The following is a 6,724-nucleotide window of genomic DNA, read 5'->3' on the forward strand; positions in this document are numbered from 1 at the left end:
CATACATGACATACATAGGGTGTTTGAGAGATTATACCTATCAACCTCTTGAGGTTGATGAATGGCACCAACCAAGTTGTAAACAACTTGGCTCTTAAGTGGATGAAGATCTACAAGCTTCCTCCTCCTTCAAAAATTAGGCCCACCACTTGCTAGGTAAATCCCTTCTTGTTCTGCACTAGAAAACAAAGAAGATTTTTAAATGAGAAGAATATTTCTTCCTCAACACTTGAAGAAAAAAATGAGAGAAAAAATTGGAGAGAAAGTATGGAGAATTTCGACCAAGGTGTGTGTAATGGGGGGAAGGGAGACTTGTCTTGGACTTGCAAAAAGTTGAACGCAAAAGTTGCATGCCATGCCTTGAAAACACAAAAAGTAGTATCCCAACCTTCCACCTCCCATGCATATATATTATATGGTTTTTAATCAAATTAAAAAACCATGGACTAAATTTAATTATCTCAAACATATTTGAGATTAATTAAACATTACTTGAATTTACCCAAGTCCCACTAGTTAAATAATTATTTTAATTTAGCTCTACAAGACTCAATATGATTTAATTAATCCAACACTTGAATTAATTTAATTATTTGGACTCTGCTAGGTCCACTAGTGTTAAATTAATTCAACACTTGAATTAATTTAATTTAGTCCATAATAATGTTTATGAAAATCACAATTTTCAAATACATTATTCACTTGGCCAAATTTTTATTTAGAAACACTTCCATAAATTAAAATTTACATTTCTCTCATAGAAGTCATACTTCCATTTTCTTTACGCTTATAAACTCATTTATAAGCCGTTCAACACATTGATCTATTTTACTTCTCATCGGGATCTAGAAAGCTAGTACTTGTGTGGCCCTCAATGGTTCATTGATACAACTAGCCGTGGGTTCACATCTCCATGTGATTCGGACTAAACATGTCCTTATTTGAGCATACCCCAATTGCTCCATTCTTACTTATCAACTTCTTGATAATAAGAACGTCAGAACTCAAGTCTGATAGTACCCAACCAATCATGTTAAACGTCTAGCAGCATCGCTTACACGATTTCCTAGGTATCAAATGATAGTGCCTGCAAGAACCATTCAATTATGGTTAGCGTACAGTACGGTCCCTTCATCTCATATATCCCGACCGATTCGACAACCATTGGTTTATCGAGAGTTGTCAATGAATCGATACTATGTGTCATGTCGTAGTTGCATCGATGGTGTAATCTATGAAACCCCTTTCATAATTACCACCATACTCTGATCAGAGATTTCAAACTACATATACATGAAAAACACATAGGATATCCATACCCGTAGGTAAGCGGTGAATCCCCGACTACAATGCATCGACTCCTATATGTTTCGACAGAACACCCAACCTTGCCACCTGATGACCCCATGAGAGTCGGTAAACAAGTCAAAGTGTAATTCTAGCACATAGAGTCTCAATGTTGTCCCGGGTCATAAGGACTAATGGTGTACAACCATAAACTAGGACTTTTCCACTCGATAAGTGAGAACCACTTGGAAAATCCTTTATGGAGGGTTGTTCAGTGCACTCTACAAGGAGCACCTATCTGAATGCTCGGACATCACAATGTCCCCTACCAATGAAACATGGTACTCACATCGCAGATACTAGTCTCGAACTCGAGCGGCCTATATCCTTCTTAGCGGCGGCTAAATCGACTAGGAACTGTTTAGAATATACAGTATTCCAAATATGAGTTTCATGATACTCATCACATGAGCATCTCATATTCTTTCTACTATTTGTATATTCAAGGACTTTATCTATGCAACTAGCATGGGTATACAGATAAAGAAGTGCCAAAACAATAATTTCAAATATTATTAAAATAAAGACTGTCTATACATAGAGTTTCATTGTGAACACTAGGCCAACACTCGGCTCGACGTGCACCTACTCTAACATCTTTTTGTTATTCCTTTTAATTAGATCGTGAAAGAATTTTGTGCATCTGTCACCTTGTTATTCTTTTTGAGAGCTCTTTCTTGATTCTATGGGTGGTGGTGCATGGCCGTTCTTAGTTGGTGGAGCGATTTGTCTGGTTAATTCCGTTAACGAACGAGACCTCAACCTGCTAACTAGCTATGCGGAGGTACACCTTCGCGGCCAGCTTTTTAGAGGGACTACGGCCTCTCAGGCCGCGACAGCCTGAGGCAATAACAGGTCTGTGATGCCCTTAGATGTTCTGGGCCGCACGCGCGCTACACTGATGTATTCAACGAGCCTATAGCCATGACCGATGGGCCTTGGTAATCTTTCAAATTTCATCGTGATGGGGATAGATCATTGCAATTGTTGGTCTTCAACGCGGAATTCCTAGTAAGCGCGAGTCATCAGCTCGCGTTGACTACGTCCCTGCCCTTTGTACACACCGCACGTCGCTCCTACCGATTCAATGGTCCGCTGAAGTGTTCGGATGGCTCCGACGTGGGCGGTTCGCTGCCCGCGACGTGGCGAGAAGTGCACCAAACCTTATCATTTAGAGGAAGGAGAAGTCGTAATAAGGTTTCCGTAGGTGAACATGCGGAAGGATCATTGTAGAAACCTGTGAAGCGGACCCGCAAACATGTTTAAAATACGCTTGCGTTCGCGATGTTGGATGCTTTTGTGCCCCACGCCTTGACCAGGACCCTAAGTGGCGTAATTCTCTTGGGCATGCTAACCTCCGGACGCGAAAAGCACCAAGGAAAAGCATACCGAGCACCTCACCATCCTGGTGCTGTTTGCCGTACCCAGGACGTGATGACGCGCGTGTATTGAATAGATCTAACGACTCTTGGCAACGGATATCTCAGCTCTCGCATCGATGAAGAACGTAGCGAAAAGCGATACTTGGTGTGAATTGCAGAATCCCGTGAACCATCGAGTCTTTGAACGCAAGTTGCGCCCGATGCCTTCAGGCTGAGGGCACGTCTGTTTGGGCGTCACGCATCTCGTCAATGCCTCCCACGTCGTCTTCTTACATACTCAAATGCGTCAGGGGACGATGCATACGAAGGAGGGTGGGATATTGGCCTCCCGTTATCCTGGCGTGTAGCGGTTGGCCCAAACAATATACCGTGCCGAAGGAAGTCGTACGATACGTGGTGGTTGGATTCTTCAACTTGTGAGCTATCGTTTAGGACTGCATCGAGCCACATGCACGACACAATGGCGAAAGATTCCCTCGATTGAGACCCCAGGTCAATCGGGATCACCCGCTGAGTTTAAGCATATCAATAAGCGAAGGAAAAGAAACTGTTTGGGCTAAAAATAATTAATTATGAAAGCCCAATTTAATCACAAGCCCAATTAAATTATATAGGCCCGTTAAGTGTGGCTGATTGATTTCTATCGATTCAAAACTTGTCACAGAGCGCCAAAAAGGAAAAGAACGTGGGAGGATAGATGGAGATCGTGAAAAAGTAGTGGGAAAGATCATGGGCTTATGGGGGAGTGGAGAGAAACGGCACATCATTGGGAAGAAAAAGTGATCGGAAAAAACACAACAGATAACTCAACTCTACAGACAAATCTACAAAATACTCTCTGCTAAAAATTCAATCTTCAAGCATTAGTTTTTCAAGCTTTCCAGTATTTCTTGCATTTTTCGTCTTCTCGTTTTAGATTTCAGCAACAAGTTATTATATTTTTCAAGTTTTTGATGAATTCCTACAGTTTTGTAAATACAAAATCATGTCAGGGGTTTATTTGCATCAATTTCCAATAGTTTTTTTTATTTTGGCATTGCATTTTTTTAGGAGACTAGAACTGACGGTCGAATTTAGAATTCACGTCGCTTGAGTTTTTAGAAGTTAGATTTTATTATTTTCACACAAATCAGTGCAACTTTGTACCTGGCACGCCCGCACATACCAAATATTGTTTAAACATATTTTTGGCACGTCTTGTGGGACCCACTATGCCGCCAAGGAGAAAAAAAATGTCAATCAGGAGAGTGGGGAGTCTCTGGCTAATCAAGAGGGAACTCAGGTTCCATAGCAAGAGCAACCTACTGTTGAACCACAGGCTGAAGAAGTGGATCTGCATATTCCTGCTACGTACGATCAAGTCTCAAATAAGGTGATGGAAGAACTAACTGCTATAAAGATTGAGGAAATCTCACTGGCAATGTCTAAGGCGATGACCGATTGTTTGAAGACCATTTTGATTAAACCAAGTCAGTCTTTTCAAAGAGACCAAAATACCACTGTCAAAGAGACTGGTCAAGGAAGCAACCAAGTTCGTGAATTCAACCAGGGAGTTGGAAACTCAAGGGCTGGCGATCCTCGCCGCCCGGAGTTCACTCCCCCGAATCAGCCAGAACGAAGGTATACACCACCTCACAAGAGAGAAGAAACCTTAGGAGGGAGGGCTCAGCCATAACCACGTTCTCATGGAGTGGGGAGCTCGAAGCAACCTGTTACTCAGGCGTACAGCGTGACAAATCCTCTGTATCAACCAGGAGCTTATGAGGATATGTCACACATGGATTATCAGGGAGCGGATGGAAGTTTCCCAGGAGGTAATATTGGTTTAAATGCAGGGTTTCAAGCTCGGGGGGCAAATTACTACCACCACCAACTCCCAGCTCGGAACATCCACGGGATTGATCCAGAAATTGTGAGAAAGGCTGTTCAAGAGCTATATGGGCCGGCATTGAGATAGATAGGCCGCCCATAGTTCCACAAACCTTATCCAGACTACGTAGACGTGAATAACCCGTACCCAAGGGGTTATAGAGTTCATGATTTCAGTTTATTCTCCGGGGAGGATAGCCAGTCCAGCATGGAACACATAGCAAGGTTTACCATCCAGTGCGGGAAATTAGCCAACCTGGAGAACTTAAAAAATTTAAAGTTGCGGCTATTCCCAAATTCTCTCACAGGGACTGCATTTGCATGGTATGCCTCACTCCCCAGAAATTCATTGATGAGTTGGCAAGAGATGGAAAGACAATTTCAAATCAAATTCTATAGAACAGAGCTAGAAGTGTGTATTGCCGATTTGTCCAAAGTAACCCAAAAGAAAGGAAAATCTGTGGAGTCTTTTATCGACAGGTTCAAAAAGATGAATAAATGCAAGGTGTTCCTACCTGATACCGAGTTCGTGAAGATTGCACAAAAAGGACTGGATTTTGAATTAAGGAAGAAATTCCATGGAATGGAGTTCAGGGATTTCTTTGAGCTACCTGCCAAAGTGGCTGAATATGAAGAACTATTGCGGAAAGAGTCGTACAAGAAGAAAAATTCTATGGGGTCTTATTATCAGGAGGTGGAAGATGTGGCATTGGCAGAGATTCGATCAGCTGGTTCTTGCACAATTCCACAGCTAAAAAAGAAGCCAGCAGAACCTGAAAAAAAGAACAGCTCCCAACTCCCCAAAGACATGCAGTATACATTTGATGTGTCAAAGACCGAGGAAGTTTTTGATTTCTTGGTAAAAGAAAAATTCATCACATTCCCACCTGATCACAGGATGCCACCCACCGAATAGCTGAAGGGACGAGAGTATTGTAAGTACCACAACTCCTACAATCATGCTACTAAGTCTTGTTGGGCGTTCAAGAACATTTTGCAGAACAGAATTAACAAGGGAGTCGTGAAGTTCTCTAACACACAGGATTCTATGGCGGTGGATGATGATCCTTTTCCCCCAGTAGCTTTGGTCAATGTGAATGTGACAGATCTGAGAGATCTTCTCAATGAGAAAAGAAGCCGATCCTTTGCAGTGAAAGACCGAGTAATCAAAGAATGCTGGATCCCTAAGGGTCAATTGTATGAAGCCACTGGAAGGCATAATACCGATCGACTAAGAACAGTTCAGCAGCGTGTAACCAGAAATGTTGGCGAATCCGCGGCCTCTAGGCCGAGAAACCAACATTTCTTTGGAATACCAGTGCGTGAGAATCAAAATTTCAGATGGGAATCATCTCGTGATCAGCACCAAAGGTACTCGAACAGAAGAAATGCATATGAAGTTGAGTCACGAAGAATGGAAACAAGGAAAATATCAACTGATCAAGGCAGAGAGCGGCGTGCATATGAAATCTCAAAAGGAAAAATGATTGAAAGCAGAATACCAAGGCCCAGGTACGTCCTTCCAGCTAGAGGGGAGTTCAGTTAGTCTTGGAGGGTGGCCCAACACAAAAAGTTCCCTAGGCCACCGACTAGGACTCAAAAGAGAAGGTTGTTGAGGGAAAGAGCTATTGCAAGAAGAGAGGAGTCCGCTAAGTTGAGAAATGAACCCACAATTGATGTTCCAGTCTCCAGGAATCCAGTGGGGAGTAAATCCAAGGTTGGAAGATCGGCGACTGAGGATAAGTTTGTAGAGGATGATGATGATTTGTTAAGAGAAGAGGATGATAAAAAAAAACAATTAATTTTTGCGTTGGAGAGTTTCACATCACTGTGGATTGTGCCACAGGAGTGGTGATACTACCAGAGAGGTTTAAACTGATAGAAGAAGAGAATGGGGAGTTGACGTCCCAAGAGTCAGTGGCAAAGGAAGAGCATGCGAATAAACTCCTTGAAGGGAGTTCAAGAGTGATTATAAAGGAAGATCACCCAAATAAGCCTAAACAGGTGATACTTGAAAAGCCTACACTTGCCATGACCAAGCACATAAGGCCGTTTTACATCAAGGCCCATGTCAATGGGAAACCAGAGTCTAGGGTCTTGATTGACAATGGCTCAGCTGTGAATGT

The 6,724-nt window shown here is 42.5% G+C and overlaps 1 non-coding gene across 1 annotated transcript; it reads left to right on the plus strand.

Moving 5' to 3' along the window:
- The first annotated feature begins 2,810 nt into the window (after window positions 1-2,810).
- Window positions 2,811-2,966, plus strand: LOC140976015 (5.8S ribosomal RNA). Its single transcript, XR_012175143.1, has one exon. It is a non-coding gene; the product is annotated as a 5.8S ribosomal RNA (ribosomal RNA).
- The last annotated feature ends 3,758 nt before the right edge of the window (window positions 2,967-6,724 follow it).

The sequence above is a fragment of the Primulina huaijiensis genome, chromosome 4 (genome assembly GCF_012295235.1).
Source record: "Primulina huaijiensis isolate GDHJ02 chromosome 4, ASM1229523v2, whole genome shotgun sequence".
NCBI lineage: Eukaryota > Viridiplantae > Streptophyta > Magnoliopsida > Lamiales > Gesneriaceae > Primulina > Primulina huaijiensis.